This window comes from Triturus cristatus, chromosome 4_1 (genome assembly GCF_964204655.1).
Source record: "Triturus cristatus chromosome 4_1, aTriCri1.1, whole genome shotgun sequence".
Classification (NCBI taxonomy): Eukaryota; Metazoa; Chordata; class Amphibia; order Caudata; family Salamandridae; genus Triturus; species Triturus cristatus.
This window is the reverse complement of record NC_140585.1, coordinates 300,103,217-300,122,344: the sequence shown is the minus strand read 5'-3', so window position 1 is coordinate 300,122,344 and position 19,128 is coordinate 300,103,217. Positions and strand designations below refer to the sequence as shown.

Below are 19,128 nucleotides of genomic sequence, written 5' to 3'. Positions count from 1 at the left end.
GAAAGGGCAGTTAATTGTTTCACCGACTTCTCGCTACTGTTGGTAAGGCACATGATACCGATGGAGTGGAAGGCAGCAACACTTCTGGGGGCTATCCAATGGCATACGATACTGGTCAGATGGGCAAGTGCAGAATCGGTGGCACTGTGGCAAGAAGAGGCCCGGGGTTTATGCAATCACCCCATCGTGGCAGCATGGGACAATTTGATACATGCACTCCAGACGGAGCCTGCTGACTACCCCTAAGATGCATGTGGCAACTGGATGATATGGGTAGGTACCCAACTTAGGTGAAAATCAGCGGCCAGCGCAGTATCAGTGCACCCGCAACGGCTGAGACACCAGTACAACCTCTCCTTGTCCAGTATCCCTTACAAACCTGCAAGACTCCCTATAGCAGTGAACCAGGTTCATAGTTTTAAATTGTTGGGTTACATCATCTTCTATTAGCGTTTTGAAGCTGACCACGCCATGCTACGCATATTTCTCGCATCCTTGATACTGCATACTATATGTTGCTTTTACACAGTATATCAATTGTGCCATAACTAATGCTGCAAACCTATTGTGTTGTACTGCTGAGACACTCAATAAAGATAGTTTGAAAAAAATGCACAGTGGCTACTGTCTGTACAGAAGCCTCGTGTTTCAGGGAGATGTGCCATATTAAACACCCAACTTAAGACAAGAAGGACTACAAGACCCATAGAGTCACAGGACTCTCACCAGGCTTACCAATGGTGGGAGCCTTAGTGGCTTTGTGAGGCAATCATGATACATACTTGCTACAGCCAAGACTTACTGGTGGAAGTTTGAATCCTAGTAACCTGTAATCCTGAGAATTTGATGAAAGATATAATTGAAATCAGAGAAGTATTCACGCATCTCTTTAAGAACTGCACTTTGTTATTTCACCAGACTTCTTTCATTAGGATTTCAAACTCCTTGCACAAAATTATTCTCATAAGGTATGTCTATTTGGATTTTGAATTCAAATACCATTCAAATGTTTTTTTCATAACGAAGTCAGTGACATATAATTGGTATTGTGAGACAAGTGTGGTATGAAGATATTGATAATAGTAATTATCAATAGCAATGGATTTCAATACTACATTGTTTCAAATTTTAGATGTAGTTACTAAACTAGAACAAAAGGTCACTTCACAGTGGTGTAAGAATAACAATTTTCAGAATGAGTTATTATAGATAAAATAAGAAATGCATTATTTTTTAACCTGATAAGAAATATACTAGTCAGGTATCAGTACCTCCTGAACCCAAGGCTAATAATGTTTGGGATTTACTGCCTCCTAAATGCTGCATTAGCAATACACAGTTGTATTGTCAACTGATACTTATATTACCTTTACTGCCTGAAAGTTTAAGTGGAGACCCCAAGACGTTTGCATTGTTCCCTAATCTGCGTCAGTTACATTTTCTTGCGTAAATCAATGGCATTTCTAGATCATTAGACTAATGCAGCTTTTGTCTTGTCCTATTGAGTGGAATAGCTGCCAACTGTAGTATTCTATTAATAGAAGACAAAGACCACCTGCTTTATAATTTTTCTATCTTCTGCGAGTAAATGTGGAAGTTGTTTGATAAGAAATTACATTCTCCTACATTAAGTAATGAGAATTTTAATTCAAAGCAAAAAATCTAGTGTGTTTTACTAACAGTGACGAAGTGAAGTAAAAGATGTACCGGCACAAGTTGACAATCCTACATACTGTGAAGAATGTATGCAGAAGTGGTTCTGTTAGATTATCGTTTGACTAAGCGTCACTCGCAGAAAAGAAAGACTGATACTAATATATTTGTTGTACGTTCTAGATTGGAAAAGAATAGAAATTTTGAAGTTTCCGAGCCAATGCTATCAGGTGGTAGTAAAGAAATCGAGACTTATGCAAAATCTATGTATGTATTATTGTGGCAAATTTGGGCAAGACTGTCACAATAAACCTAAGTTATCAAGCAGTAGCAACCTTACAGTTAGAGAAGGCACAGCTTTTGAAAAACTGGAATCCTCAACAACGAAGGGAGCTGTCTTGTCAAGTGAAGAATTCAAGTCAGCACAAGATTGGATATTAAATGTATGGAAACTTCTGTTGCTCATATTATAGTTCCTATGGTAAATACTTTGCCACATGAACAGGAAAAAATTTTGAGGACTTTTGGAATCGAAAGCCTTACAGAATTATAGGAACATTAATGGAGCTCAATCTTTATTGTTACCAGTGATTAAGCAAAAAAGGTTCTAAAGAGGGTAAAGTAGTAGATTATTCAATGTTTTCTTCAGGCCTGTACATTTTCATATACATACGATTCTATTAGTATGTTCTGGAAATCATCAAGAGATGATATCTGCAATTTTAGATCAGAAATAATATGCAAAGATTTTCCCTAATTTGTTTCTAATAGAATCTTACCATCTGGTCAGAGGCAGTGAGGCCGACAAGTGGAAGACTACGTTCCACATGAAGTTTGCTCTGTTTGAATATCAAGTCATGCCTTTCAGACTCTGTGATTCTTCAGTGGGTAAGTACAAATTATTCTGGACTTGTACTGTTGACTCCGCATAATCCTAACATTGATAGTGCTGTTAGCGCATTCTAATTGAACTCTGATTAATGTGTCAACTGTTGTTTACTAAACAGTGCATTTTCTTATAGTTGCACTTCTAGGCCTTGGCATGTATTCCAATAACTGCATGTTGAATATTGCATAAGCACTTCACTACTAACAATGTTTTCAGGATGTGTTTGAAGAAATAAAGCTAGTCATTTACCACCACATATAAGCTATGTTTACAAAATTGATTTAGAACCTTGAGCAGCTGTATATGTAGTAGAGGATATACTCTCAAAGAGTCTGATACAGAACCTTAGATGGTCTATATATGGATAGTCAGCTAATGGGTTCATCAAGCCGTCATAGTTCACTGCTGTTTCACTCACGTTTTGTGGAAAAAAAGGGAGGTGGGCTAAGATTATGGACAGATTTACTATAACAAAAATAGATATCCATTACCTTTGAAATCCTTAATTTTATATCCGATTTAACACGCAGAGATGTTTGCTAATTTGATATTAAGGAAGCTTGCCTAATCTGGTCAGATGATGTGAGGGCAACAAGTGGAAGACTGTATTACGCTTGAGGTTTGGCTTATTTAACTATCAAGTCATGACCTTCAGACTCTATGACACTTCAATGATTTCCCTATATTTTACTGGTGAGGTCCTAAGAGCGTTTTTGAATTTGTTTTCTATAGTTAATTCAGGTAACATCCCGATATACCATGCAAATCAAAGGAGGGAGCGGAGAGAGATCGTGTCCACATGGACACTGGGGGCGGATTCAGTCTCCCCAATTACATTTAAGGAACACAGAGAATCCACTCACGAATGATAGGTGAAGGAGAAAGGGAACAGGTTTTAGAATGGCAGGTGTTTCCTACAATGGTGGGAAGCACTTAGGGCCTCATGTAGGTAGCATACAAGTTACCACTTCTTAAATACCGAACGTTACCGAATCGGTATTTAAGAAGTGGTAACTCGTATGTAGGTAATCCTTCGGTAAATATTACCGAATCGGTAAAATTCGGTAATTACCGAATCGGTATTTACTGATTCGGTAATGAGGCATACCTTCCCATTGATGGGAAGGTATGCCTCATTACCGAATCGGTAAATACCGATTCGGTAATGGGGGGACACATGCAAGGGTGGCAGGGTGTCACATTGACACCCTGTTGCACCCCTGATTCGGCCATGTGTGCACATGTGGCACACATACATGCCCTAAGGGCATGTATGTCTGCCACATTGCACACTTCTACGCGCTTTAAAATGCTTAAACACATCCATTCATTATTTACCACCAACTATTAGTTGGTGGTAAATACCGACTCCTAAAAACACCCACACACTCCCCCTACATCTCATTTCTGTATTCGGAATTTACCGAATCGGTAAAATTACCGATTCGGTAAATTACCGAATACAGAAATGAGCCCCCTACATCTCAAAAGCCAAAATACCGGTCGGTAACGGTATAATTACCGAAAATCGGCCGTTACCGACCGGTATTTGGCGACCTACATGAGGCCCTTAGTGTTTTTAAAATACCCCTCACACACCAAAAGGGCCCTTGGTGTCATGCTTCATCATAGGGTCTTCGCGTCCCTCTACGAAACACGGCGTGCTACTAACCAACGAATTTTCGGGAGCGCTGATGTAATCACTATGTGTGGTGTGTGAGGTTGGTGAGAGGTAGGGTCAGATGTGAATGGATTAGTGAGTGTTTAAAAAATACCTGGCAGGTGAGGACTAAAAAACTTTTAATATTCCTCCTTGCTGGTATTGTTAAAAAGGTGTGATGGAGGTTTTAAACACCACACCACACATAGTGATTACATCAGTGCTCCCGCGTATTCGTTGGTTAGTAGCCCACCACGTTCCGTAGAGGGACTCAAAAACCCCTATGATGAAGCATGACACCAAAGGCCCTTTTGGTATGAGAGGGGTATTTAAAAAACACTAAGTGCTTCCCACCATTGTAGGAAACACCTGCCATTCTAGAACCTGTTCCCTTTCTCCTTCGCCTATCATTCGTGGGTGGATTCTCTGTGTTCTTTAACATCCCGATATATTCAGAGTTCTTGGAGACAAATACAACATCTAAAAGCAGACATGCAGTGATTAAGGGATACGTTTGTATTTTACACAAATCTGTAGAGTACCTGGGACATCAAATCGGCTTTCAGGGAAATAAAATGTCTGAGAAAAAAGAATCATAAATACTCCAGTGGCTTACCACTGCTTCTGTAAAAACTGTTCAAAGCTTCCTAGGCTTTGCTAATTGGTTTAGAATATTAATTCACCAATTCTCTGAGATTGTGAGACCCATTACTAAACTCCTCCACAACATTTTGTTAGTGAAAATGTAGAACGAGTATTTAATGTAGGAACAAATGCTTCCTATCATGATATGGGAGGAGTACTAACCCAGATAAATCTTGCAACTAATCAGATGCATCCAGTGGCTTACTTTTCTCCGGAATTTTTCCCTGTAGAACTAACTTGTACCAACACAAAGAATGTTATTAGTGAAAAGATTTTTGGTGGAGCGGGGACGTTTCCAGTGGGTGCGAGATACAAGGAAGAAATGTATACAGATCACAGAAATTAACAGTTTTCAAAAACAGCCAGGGCATTAACCCCTAGACAACGTAGGTGGACAGTGTTCATTTCTGATTATGACTTTGATAAGTTACAATCCTGGTCCAAATTATTGGAAGGCAGATTTCTTTTCTAAGCAGACTTAACCTGAAATTAACAATACGACAGTGAGTGAATATCCTTTGATATTGCAAAGTAGAACACAAAATATCAATTTCATAGCATAGTTTAGAATGATGAATAATTGTATGAAGGGGAACGCTTTATATGTGCATTTCACACAGTTAAAACAACCTATGAGCTGGCTTCATGATTCCAAGACTGCTGAGCATCCTGGAATGGCAGTTAAAATATATTTTTGGTTGCCAGCTCTGCTTCTAGATGTATAGCCATGCATTTTGGCATGTTTTTTCTGTGTCCACATTAAAAGTACCTATACTAGACTTGCAGCACTTATGAGACCATTGCATCTTCCCGCTCAATTCCTCAGGTTTTAATAACTGACAGTGGTTTTCAATTCAGTCCAAAATTCTGGTCTGCATTATGTAAGAACTAGTTATTGTGTTGCGCTCCCCTGCCAAGACCTTAGAAATGTTACCAGTCGTGTCACAGAGCTGAACGCCAGGTGTCCTCAGTGGAAGGCTGGGTGGCTGTCCTGAAGCAGCAAGTCGCTTGTCTGTTCTCCTCTGCTGCGACCCTGGGGAAGAGGGCTGAAGGTGCCAAAAACGAGTCTCCCCTCAATAATCTGAAATTTGTTGTTTTTTCTGCTGTGCCTGAGACGTCAGACGTTGCAAAATATCTGGAGGACTGGCTTCGCTCCTGGGTTCCGAAGGCTGCACTCTCGCAGTGGTTCATATTGGAGCGAGCCTACCGATCCACGGTCCTGCGTCCAGCTCCTGGGGCTCTGGCGTGCCCACTAATCGCCCAAATAAAAAGTTTCCGGGATAGAGATGCCAGCAGCCTGACCTTCGATATCAAAATTGCTGATTGATTATACTGAGGTGATCCAGAAATGTGGACGCTCTTTCACTTGGGCAAGCACAAGCTCCGAGCACTTAGTCTCTAGTTCATGCGCCTCTGCCCTGCAAAACTGAAGGTATTTTTCAACTCCAAATCCTACGTCTTCGAGACTCGCGAACAGGCCAGGGAGTGGGTTGAGTGGAGGGATCTGCGAGCACTGCCCAAAAAGGTGGACCCTGGAGGCGGCCCGCAGCGCGGCACCGCTGGCTGGGACCCGATGCCGCAGAGGAAGTGACAGACTCATTCTTACTGGCCTCGTGCCCAGGAGAGTGTGGCTCCTCAGGCTCGGACTTGGATCACACTGCTGCTTGGGGAACTGCTGGGGACTGGATAATCGCAACATGACAGATTAGATTTTGAATCTCTTTTGTTGGGTCACGTTTGGGTGACAGATGCTTCGAGGGTGGCAATATGGGGTAGGGGGAGTTGGGGTTTAAAGGGGTTTGTTCATTATATTGTATTTCTTTGTATCATACTGTGTCCACAAATGTTTATTTTAGCTCTTGTACAGCACCACACACATGCCCCAATCCTGTCGCTGCCACCTGCCTTGCTTCATTTTCCCACGCTTGGACCTAGATCACTGACTGCCTTCTGTCACACCCACATTCGCAATGCCCTCCTTTAAATTGATGTCCTGGAACTTAAATGGCCTGTTTGAGTGCATCAAACGTACTGCCTTCCTGCGCTATGACAAACTCTTTCAGTCGGCTTTTCTCATGCTCCAAGAGACCCTTCTGTTGGGTACCTTCCTCCTTGCCTGGGGATCCCAAGGTGTGGGCATTTTATTACATAGGGGATTCCCTCTGATGGTCACCAATACCCACACAGATCCTACTGGGAGATACATTGGACTAGAGGGTCTACTCGAAGGCGGACAGCATATTTTATCTCGATATATGTAACAAATCATGCACCCCCTGGCACACTGACCTCACTGACCACCTGCTCTCTACCCTACCAATGAGCATAGCAATCCTTGGGAGGGATTTCAACACTGTGCAGATGCAGTGGTGACTGGCCCCTCTACCCAGGGATGCACCTCATGGGCCTACCAACTTGCGGCCTTGACAGATGCCCTGGGGCTCAGCGCTTTATGGAGGGTTTGGCACCCCGTGGACCACGCCTGCACGCATCTCTCGGCAGTGCATAGAATTATGTCTCGGATAGATCTCTTCCTCTTGCCTGCCACTGATGTCTGCTATGTGACTGATGTGACCATTCTGTCACGGGTTCTTGGATCATGCTTCACTTACCCTGACATCCGGAACCACAGACCTAGCCAAGAGGCCCATGTGGCGCCTCAGTGCTTAGTATCTCACTGACCCCATTTTGAAACCTATCTAGTGTCTGAAATTCAATTTTACTTTGTAATTAATCAAGGATCGGTGGGTTCGTCAGGTGTGCTCTGGGTGGCTTGTAAATCAACGATCCGGGAACTGGGAAAAGGGTTTATCCGAGGTAGAGAGAAGGAGAAGCTAGCACAATTTATGGCACCGATCCATACTCTGGAGCATCAAGCCCAGTACCATCCAGTCCCCAACCACACTCGATGGGTGGCAGCAGCCAGAGGCCCAACTGAGACAGCACCCACTGCTGGCAGACATTCTTCTTCCCATGACCCCCCTCTCCCTGGCTCGTGACTAGGACCAACCCATCCCAGCTGATGAAATCGAGGCCACCCTATCTGATTTGTTGGCAGGCAAAATACCTGGCACTGATGGATTCCCAGTAGAATACTATCCAAAGTTCTGACTTGAATTAACACACTTTCTGCTCAAGCTATACACTGAGTTGCAGAGAAGGGGGCTTTTCCCCTTGGGCTTGATTTAGCCTCTATAGTGGTCATCCCTAAACCAGGCCACTCCCCTGACCACTGCACCTCGTATAGACCCATTTCTTTGATCAACACAGAGGTCAAACTCTTTGCCAAAGTCCTTGCCAATCGTTTGCAGATTGCCCTCTTGTTTCTGAGCCGCTGCAAACAATGTGGATTCATGCCCCGGCAAAGCACAGTGCACTGCATCAGAAGGATCCAAGTGGCAATAGCTCAAATTACCTTCCTGCTGCATTAGTCCTAATTGATTTTGAAAATTCTATGACATGATGGACAGGTCCTTCTGCCAAGCTGTCCTACAGCATGCTGGGCTGGGAGCTTACCTATGTAGAATCATTGGTGTCTGTTATTATCAACCCTATGCGCAGGTCTGGGTTCACGGTTCACTTTCCGCTCCATTCCCTATCTGAAGGCACTCGCCAGGGCTTCCCTCTCTCCCCTCTATTGTTCACCCGCGCAATTAATCCCCTCATATGGCTCCTACGCTATGATACCCAAACCGTGGGTGGTCTTGGGATGGTGGACCGAAGGAGAGAATCCCACTCTATGCAGATGACGTCCTACTTTTTCTGGCTGTTCCACAGACCTCTGACCCAGACGTCTCCAGCCTCCTTGGTTTGTATGACAAATCTTCTGGTCTCCATGTGAATAGGTCCAAGTCCCAATTAGCCCTGATCCAGGGAAACGCACGTGTTTGCTCCTGGCAATCTGACATTCCGGTGTGATGTCTCTCCTTTAAATACCTAGGAGTCCCTATCTCCTTGTCGCGTGAATTTATTAAGCAAAACCAAAGGTGATGATGGACGGAGTGTTGAACATTGCAAGCACTCACCCTCAGTCAACTGATCTGGGTTTAATCCATCATCATTCTTTAGCTCACTCCGCCACCCCTGTTCAGACATGGCCATATGCAAAACAGTGACCCTGTGCCTCATGGGAACAGTCCAGCCCGAACTGCCAAGCCATGTCTTCCCTGGACTGGAAACAACCATCCTAGGACCGGTTTCTGTTTAATCAGCCGTCATCAGCAAGGCTAGCTTGAATCCAGTGGCAAAGTGAGCAAGGGACCCACGTCTGGGCATACCCTGCCAACCTAGGGCGAACAAAGCAAAACAAAAGGGGATGATGGACAGAGTGTTGAACATTGCAAGCACTCACCCCCAGTCAACTGATCTGTGTTTAATCCATCATCATTCTTTAGCTCACTCCGCCACCCCACTTCAGACATGGCCATATGCAAATCAGTCTGACCCTTACCATATGACGGAGGATTGGGGGATGGTTGACCTCCAATGTTACTACCAGGCCTCATAGTTGATTGTTATCAATAATTGGTTTAGTGGTGGTTGGACTGACCCAATCTATTGCGGTTAACTCTCCCTACTGGGCCTAAACAATATCTTGAACATCTTATACAGCGCATCAATACCCTAAACCCTTCCTAACATCACCGAGTGGTCTTCCTGAGTTGGAGATTCTTTGTACAGCTCCTGGGCTGGGACCACTGTCCGACAGGGATGTGTCCCCTCGCATCAACCTTGTTCTCCCTATTTATTAATAGGGTCGTGCGGTACTTTTCTAACTACCCCACAGACGCCCCCACCCTAGCAGGCATGAAATTACCCCTGCTAATGTTCGCGGACGATACTCTGATAATATCCAAAACCCAGAAAGGGCTGCAGACAGCCCTCACGAGGTTCGAAGAGTTCTGCAGCGATCACGACCTTGTGGTAAATGTGGATAAGACTAAGTTTATGGTTCTCCACAATCGAAAAGGTCATCAAAGGGTATGTTTTTATGAATAATGTCCAACTTGAGCAGACCGATGTTTTTACATATCTGGTAATTACCTTGGGAAGGAAACTAAACTGGAAACCCCAGATCGATATGCTGGCTCTCTAACATGCTCAACTGACAGGAGTCCTTATGAAGGAACAGAGACTTTCCCATACAAAGCCAGTGGCTCCTGTCATAAAGATATATAATACTAAAATTAATACCTCAGTATTATACGGGGCGGAGCTGTGGGGCTTTGAAGATTTAGCACCCCTGATTGCAGCCCAAAACAAATTTGTGAGAGCCCTATTATGTCTTCCACAATCCACTCCACTGATGCCTCTATATCCAGACTTGGGCTGAAAAAAAATCGATGATATGGCCCAATACAGACCTGTGGCATACTGGAGAAGGCTTTAGGTCACCCCTGAACTGTCTCTGTACGCCCAAGCACTTCTTGAAACGAGGCGGGCTGACAGCTCATGTAAGATCTCCTGGTTAAGAAGGATAAAAGAAACGCTGAGTGATATGGGGATGTGCAGTTTATGGGAGAATCCCGCAGGTAACCTTTTTCCCTCAAAGAAAGAGTTCAAGGTAGCATACTGAAACCTGACTATGATTATGCGATTTGCATCCTTAACGAAGTCTACCCTGACGAGGGATTTTTTGGAGAACAAACATGAGTACTTGTATGAACGTTACTGGAATTTTATTACAGCACCCAACGATAGGAAACTGTACCATCAGTTTAGAGTGGGTTCCCTCCCAATCAAATCCTTTACATGCAAATGGCACCCTCTGAACGATGACAAATGTATTGTATGCCCAACTCAGAAGGAAACAATAGCTCATGTTCTGTTTGTTTGCCCCGCTTATAAGCCCCCCAGAAACAGATGGCTTAAACCAGTCTGTTTAAATCTCGGTACAAGGTCGGGCGCAGAGGCACTAAGGATTTTAAAGTCAGATACATGTGAGCCCATAGCGATTGCTGTCGCTAAATTTCTGGGATGGATGTGGGCCATTCGAGTAAACACGACAAGGACACTATAGCTGTGACAATTTTTATTAACAATTTTAGTACTTATGAAGCTTATAGCTGTTTTTATTTTTTTGTCTATGCACACAAATTTCACTTCCCTCTACAGAGCCGGTGTTGTCGTGTGTCAAATTGCGAAATATTTCCTATGTGGTATATTAGTGGATTAATGTAAATCAATTTTATCCTGTTCTATCTTTTTTATGTCAAGTGTCTTATTCTTGCGATTTTGTTCGCTGCAAGTTTTACAAGTTCTTCTGTATGAATGTATCAAATGGTTTATATTATGAATTCTTAGATTTTTTAACTGATGTACGATGTCTTTAATGATTTGATAACCGAAATAAAGACCAATTGACTGACTGACTGACTGACTATATATATCTCCAATCAGAGAACGATCTCAGTAATATGAAAGCAGTAGGGTGATTAGACTGTGTTTGCAAACCGGCATTTGATAAAGGCATACCCCCCGCCGAAACGCGTCATGCCAACACTGCAATAAACGTCTCTTCCTGGCTCCCTCAATGCGTCTTTCTGATTCCTTCCAAATGAAGAGATTGTGTGTTTATATGTTGCGCGTTTGTCCCTGATGCGCAAGAAGGACCCGCCCAACGAAGTGTCCGGAGTTACAAGGGCAACATCGGTGTGAAGCATTCAAGGGATTGGAATTACTCCGTAACCGCCGCATCCTGTGAAGGCACAGCATCGCTGCAGAAGCAGTCCGTGATTACACGGAGGGACAAGAGTACTGTACCTTCGTCCCAGAGGCACACTGGATTTGGACATATGAGGCTTGGGCGTCGAGGGTCCAGGGAGGGAAAGTTGTTTCTGTGGCAACATTGGACACTCACCTTAACTGCTTGGTAATACGTTCCTCAAAATCTGAAAATCCAACGCTCACTATGAGATGCTGTGGGACTGATACCAAATACTCACCTAGCAGGCCAGGACTGTTGCCTGCTGGGAATTGTAGTCTACCGACGTGGGCTGCAGTATTGATTGGACTACAAACTCGGCCCACCTGGATTTTCACCCATCGGAGAACGATCTCCGTAATATCAAAGCGGAAGGGTGATTAGACTGTGTTTGCAAACCGGCATTTGATAAAGGCATACCCCCGCCGAAACGCTTCATGCCAACACTGCAATAAACGTCTTTTCCTGGCTCCCTCAATGTGTCCTTCTGATTCCTTTCAAATGAAGAGATCGTGTGTTTTTTTTATATATATATATATATATATATCACTGAAAAAAACATAGGTTTCAGGGGCGTTCTAGTTAGCTGGACATTTCCCTCGTACAAAACCCTAGAAATTCCCCTGTTATAGTTAGTTAGTTCAGCTAACTATAACTCGTGCCCCCGCAATGCACTGCTGATGACGTCACATATTACATCACTCATGACATGGTCAGTGACATCACTGATGACATCACTGATGACATCTCAAATGACATCACTGATAACATCACTGATGACATCATCCATTGAGTGTTTCTGAACAGTTTTAATATGTGTAATATATATAGGGAAAGGCCTGTTGAAAAATAAGTGGGTGTACAAGAGTGTGAATAGATGATTTTCTAGGTGCGTAACTGACTCTATAAGTGAGTCACTAAATGTATCTTACTGCAAACTAGTGACTAAACTGTGTGAATGTCTGTATGTTTCTGTCTGTTGTTGTGTAAGTGGCTGCATGGTTTTGTGAATAGCTATATGAGTGTCTATATGGGTTATCGATTGGTTGTCTGAGTATCTGTATGGGTGCCTGAGTGTTTGTGTGGGTAGGCTGTGTGTCAATCTGTGCATAGATGTGTGAGTGGGTGATTCTATGGGTGCATGGTTTTAAGAGTGCATCTGTGATGAACTGTATGGCTGAGTGAGTATGTATGGGTGTGTTAGGGATTGAATGTATATCTCAGTGGTACATTTCTGACTAACTACATATGTGAAAGGCAGTATTTATGCGTGTAAGAGTATATAAGTGGGTATATGTGAGAGTGTGTGATTGTGAGAGTGGCTGTATGGATGAGTGTGTGCTTGTATCAATGATTGTATAAGAGCGTAAGAATGTGGTACTATTTTTATGAGTAAGTGAAATGAGTGTGTATAACTGCATAGGTGAGTAAATGGGAGTGTGATTAATTATTTGCATGACTGACTAGGTGTGACCGTACCTCTATGGATGATTGGTGGTGTGTGTGTCTATGTAGGTGTATAAATGCCTATGATAGTCTTGTACGGAGTGACTGTAAGTATGAGTGACTGTACATGTGAATGAGTGGAGGTGTATGTAGACCTAAGAGTTAATAAGTGGGTATGTAGTTATTGGTATTGGAGTATCTATGGTTTTGAGAATGGACGTCTGAAATTTTGAGTTTGTGTATCAACGGTTAAATTAGGGTGTGAGAAGATGCAGTAATTTATCACATGGATGATGTCATCAGTGATGTCATCAGTGATGTCATTTGAGATGTCATCAGTGATGTCATGAGTGATGTAATATGTGATGTCATCAGCAGTGCATTGCGGGGGCGCGAGTTATAGTTAGCTGAACTAACTATAACAGGGGAATTACTAGGGTTTTGTACGAGGGAAATGTCCAGTTAACTATAACGCCCCTGAAACCTATGTTTTTTTCAGTGAATTTCTAAGGTTTTTTAAATGCCAATTCCTAACTATAACGGGCCTGAAACCTATGGTTTTTTCAGTGAATTTCAAAGGTTTTTTAAATGCCAATTCCTAACTATAACGTGCATGAAACCTATGGTTTTTTCAGTGAATTTCAAAGGATTTTTAAATGCTAATTCCTATCTATAACTTATCTCTGAAGATATCATGTTTAATGATTTTGATTGGATTTCTATATTTTTCAAATTCAGTGTGTCATTTCATTAATTACATTTTTTTTTTAATACTTTTTTATCACCATTTTTAAATGTCTTTTTTCAATTAATTCTTTTAAAAATTAAAAAATACTATTTGAACTTAATGGGTTTTTCAAACATATTTTTTTATATTTTTCAAAATATTTTTTTAACTATATGTGCAAAACTTTATTTTATATATTTTTTTTGCCATGTTTTTGGATCTGCGCACCCACCGCGAGAGAATCCGTGCATCCAACGCGATAGGATGCGCGCACCGTCCTTCTGGGACCCCCTAAGCACCTCTAGAGGGTAAGAGTATTTCCACTCTGCCCCTTTATATGTTTTACACACTTTTTCCCCTTGCTTCTTCAGCCTCGCTTCTACCGAGGCAGAAAATGGCCGCCAACAGTTCCTGGTTTCGAATGTAGAGAGACACTCGACAGCCAATTAGCATTCAGCGCGCGATCGGGAGGGTGCGCGCTCGGTTCGGGGAGGGTGCGGGTACGGTCCGCGGATCCTCCGCGGCCATAGATATCACTAACTTTTTTACCCTAATTTTCTCAGGAACTACTGAACAGATTCACACCATATATGCAAAAGGCACGAGTCCGAACTGAGGACTACCTCTTTGCCAAATTTGGTGTCATCCCGTTCAGCGGTTCGGGCTGTAGCTGCGACAACAGATCCTATGGGAAATTGCATGGGGAAAACGTGTTTTGGGACCCCCCTTTTTCCTCGGCCCCCGCTTGACGGATCACCGCAAAACTTTCAGGGTAGGAGCGGAGCGGAGCTGGCCAAAAGTTTGGAAAATTTCGCGAGGATTCGTCAACCAGCGCCAGACTTATTGGGAATAGAATGTTGCGGATTTCCTATGGAAAATAGGTCCTAACTATAACTACCTACTGGCGACCGCCAGTAGATAATATATATATATATATATATATATATATATATATATATATATATATATATATATATATATATATATATATATATATATTCACTTAAAAAACCATAGGTTTCACACATGTTATAGTTAGCTGGGCATTTCCCTCGTAAAAAAACAATGAAATTCCCCGTTATAGTTAGTGCAGGCAACTATAACTCACGCGACCGCAATCCGCTGCTGATGACGTCAGATATTACATCACTGTATTTAGACACTTATTTACCCATGTCTTCTTCCATTCATCTTCAGCTATACATATATTTCATTTTTTTTTTTTTCAGAAAGACACATATGTCATCAGTGATGTAATATCTGACGTCATCAGCAGCGGATTGCGGTCGCGTGAGTTATAGTTGCCTGCACTAACAATAACGGGGAATTTCATTGGTTTTTTACGAGGGAAATGCCCAGCTAACTATAACATGTGTGAAACCTATGGTTTTTTAAGTGAATTTGCAAGGTTTTTTAAATGCTAATTCCTAACTATAACGTGTGTGAAACCTATGGTTTTTTCAGTGAATTTGTACGGTTTTTTAAATGCCAAGTTATGTATTTATTAATATATTTTTTTAAACAAAACTTTTTCTCGGCGCGCGCACCGTGCGTGCACGGTGGGCACACGGCGCGCTTCGCGCACCGTGCGCCCACTTTACGCAGTTCGTGCCGTGCGCGCACCGTGCGCACACAGTGGGCTCGCGTTGCGCTTCGCGCGCCACGCGCCCACTTTTCGCAGTTAGTGCCGTGCATGCGCGGTGGGCACGGAGCGCTTCGCCCCCAAGGGCCAAATACAATTTTTTTTGTAATGAAAAATCATGGAGTGCGCGCACGCTGCGCGAACTTCGCAGAATTGTTTCCGTTTGGGTGGTGCGCGCAAGGTGCGCACACTCGGCGATTTTTCGAAAAAAAAATAAACATTTTTTTTGCCCTTGGGGGTCCTTCTGGGACCCCCTGACCACGGCTAGGGGGTCAGGAACTGTCCACCCTGCCCCCTTTTCACGTTCTCCACATTTGTTTTTCACCCCCTCAGAGTGCGAGAGACAAAATGGCGGCCAACACTTCCTGGTTTCGACCGATTCGAATGTTTACTAAGATCTAACAACCAATCAGAATTGCGCTCGCGCACGGCAAGGTGCGCGCGCACAGATATATATATTGATTTAAATGCTATTTTCTCTGGAAATACTGAGCAGATTTACACCAAACCTGCAAAAGGCACTTCATGGACCTTATGGCTACCTCTCTGCCAAATTTCACGTAATTCTGTTCAGCCGTTCGGGCTGTAGCTGCGACTAAAGTCCCTATGGAAAAATCCATGGGGAAAACGCGTTTTGGGACCCCCCCTTTTTCTCGGCCCCCGCTTGACGAATCACCCCGAGACTTTCAGGGTAGGAGCGGAGCGGAGCGCCCCATTAGTTTTGAAAATTTCGCGAGGATTCGTCAATTGGCGCCAAAGTTATTCAAAATAGAATTTTGAGATTTCCTATGGAAACTCGGTCCTAACTATAACTATCTACTGGCGACCGCCAGTAGATAATATATTCATCCAAAGGTTGCCCACAGTTAAAGACGCACACAATGGCAGGCAAACAGTGCCTTTGTGGCAATGTTCTTTATTCAAATAAGACAGCAGCGCTCATGAATATGGCCTCTCCCCAACGCTTTTCGGAGCTCCTTGATCACGGGTCGGATGCTTACGAGCAGATGCAAAATGAATCAGTCCCATGATTGGCTAGTTATTGCCCTCCTATGGCTTCTCATCACCATCAGCCTTCTGGGACTCGTAGTCCTTGTGCTCAAATAATACCCTGAATGGGTTCTACTTTAAAGAAATACTGTCAAACCCTCCATAGGGCCTCCGGTCCCCTTGCTGTTCAAAAATAGATTTCAAACCTGCCATTCTGTTCCCACGGTGACACCAACAGTCCATAAAGTTATTTACATGGCGGTGCCGTCTTCCCGACCGGAGCTGGCCGGTATTAATTCATCCAAAGGTTGCCCACAGTTAAAGACGCACACAATGGCAGGCAAACGCCTTCGTGGCAGTGTTGTTTATTCAAGTAAGACAACAGCGCTCATGGATATTTCTTTGGCCTCTCCCCAACGTGTTTAGGACAGGCCAAAGAAATATCCATGAGCGCTGCTGTCTTATTTGAATAAAGAACATTGCCACGAAGGCACTGTTTGCCCCATCCATCTATCCACAACCAACTCCGGCACGCATAATCACTCAGCCAGATTCCGACACCGCAGCTCCAGTCTTGAGGTAAGTTTATTGTTTATTTACGGCCTGTAACGCTTTTCGGCAGTATCCCCTGCCCTGTTCACACAAAGTGTCTCATTACTGCATTTATGTTGTTATGTTATGTTAGTTTAGTCTTTTACAGCGCACGGCTACTCCATAGAGTGTCCCGGCGCTTTTATTGACAACCTGTAGCAGAATAACACAACACAATGAAATAAAACGGGCCCAGCAGAAAGAAAGAAGAGCGAACTAAAGGGCAAAAAGCCACGTTTTGAGGCCCTTCCTAAAAGTCAGCAAATTAGACGTGCTGCGTAATGCCAAAGGCAGAGTATTCCAACGCTGTGGCGCCAGCAGCTTAAAAGAGCGACCTCCAATGCGAGCCCTTTTTACTCGGGGGACCACAGCAAGGAACAATGATTCAGACCTCAGAGATCCGGCCGGATAGTAAAAGGCAAGCCTCCTTTGGAGATATTTTGCTCCCGAAGCATGGAGAGCCTTGTGAGCCAAGGTCAAGGCCTTAAAAACTATCCGTTTCCGGATAGGCAGCCAGTGGAATGACTGCAAAAGACCGGAGGCTCTGGCTCGCCTATACAGGCCAAAGATGGCCCGCGCGGCCGAGTTCTGGACCACCTGCAACCGTTGCAGGAGATAATCCGGCAGGCCAAGATATAGGACGTTGGAGTAGTCCAGTCTTGAACCAATTAAGGCCTGCACCGTCGTCTTCCTATGATCTTCTGAGAGCAGAGGAAGGAACTTACGGAGCATCCTGAGGAGGCCAAAACATGTTCCCGTAAGACCAAGGATCTGAGATCTTAACGTCAGACCATTATCAATCTTGATCCCCAAATTCTTTGCTAGCTGGGACGAGCACGCTGGAGGAAACATATTAACAGGCCACCATTCCTGCCAGTCTGGGTCAGATGGACATCCGAAGAAGAGTACCTCAGATTTATCTGAGTTGCACTTGAGGCTGTTAAGCTGGAACCATTTAAAAACAGCCCCAAGGCACTCACGAATACTCTCTCCATCAAAATCTTCTCCTTTCCTGCACGTAAAGAGGAGCTGGGTATCGTCGGCATAGGATACGATCTGGGCCCCAAAAGACTCCGCCAATGCCGCCAAAGGGGTCATAAAGTTGTTGAAAAGAGTCGGGCTCAACACAGAGCCCTGCGGAACTCCGACTCCCAAAGGCGGCATCACGGCTGAGCTGGGTGAGACCCAGACCGTTTGTCGACGGCCAGCCAAGAATGATCTAAACCAGCTGAGCACCGTCCCTCTCAGACCGATCTCGTGAAGTCTGGCGAGGAGACCCTCATGGGGGACGGTGTCAAAGGCCGCCGACAAGTCAAGCATTACAAGCATAGCTTTGCCCCCGAGTCCAGTGCCTCTTTAATGGCTTCGGACACCTCCAAAAGCGCCGTCTCGGTGCTTAAATTGGGGCGGAAGCCAGATTGAGTGGGGTGCAGCAAATTGTGAGATTCCAAAAAATTGGAAAGCACGATGTGCACATGCTTCTCCAAGATCTTAACCAGCGCAGGGAGAAGAGAGATAGGCCTATAGTTGGCCAAAGCCTCAGGGTCAAGGCCAGGCTTCTTGAGAAGGGGAATAACCATCGCCTGCTTCCATTCCATTTGCTTTAAATCAGTAGATACGATCACATGGTATCATAAACAACATACTTAAAGGTTCACATTTTAATATTTGATTACTCAGGTTTGACAATTGTTGTACCTTATTATTTCCATTTTTCTTTTTCTTGTGTATTTTATTCAATTTGCATATTCTGTGCAGATATGTGAGATATACTAATTACTGTGCTTCCCTAACGTCAAACCCACAAGTGTTGTAATATTTTCTTTTTGTGTATCAACTTTAAGCCCCTTAAAATAAATGTGTCTATGGCATTCACCCTACGTTGAAAATATATATATATATTACATTTGTGAGGTGAATGGAATTGTGTTGAGGAAAGACTGGAACTGAATTCGTATAGATATATATATATATATATCCAATGCTGCAAATCCCAAGTGAGTGCACTCTCAGGAAAGAGGAATCAGAACACAACAGTTAACAGTTAATCAAAGCGATTTAATTACACGACACGTTTCGACTACAGCCGTAGTCTTGGTCACATGTAACATACAGTGATTCATGTTTGGTTACGCATTTTCTCACTTGCACTCGCGTATTTTTGATACATTTTCAACACCAC

General features: G+C 43.6%; 1 protein-coding gene across 2 annotated transcripts in view; it reads left to right on the top strand.

Moving 5' to 3' along the window:
• The window catches only part of SLC25A18 (solute carrier family 25 member 18), a 284,586-nt gene that overhangs the window by 25,076 nt on the left and 240,382 nt on the right, over positions 1–19,128 (top strand). For both annotated transcript variants that reach the window (XM_085652170.1, XM_085652171.1), the window contains exon 2: positions 2,425–2,541. The gene's annotated coding sequence lies outside the window, so the exon portion shown is untranslated. The remainder of the gene's footprint in view (positions 1–2,424; positions 2,542–19,128) is intronic.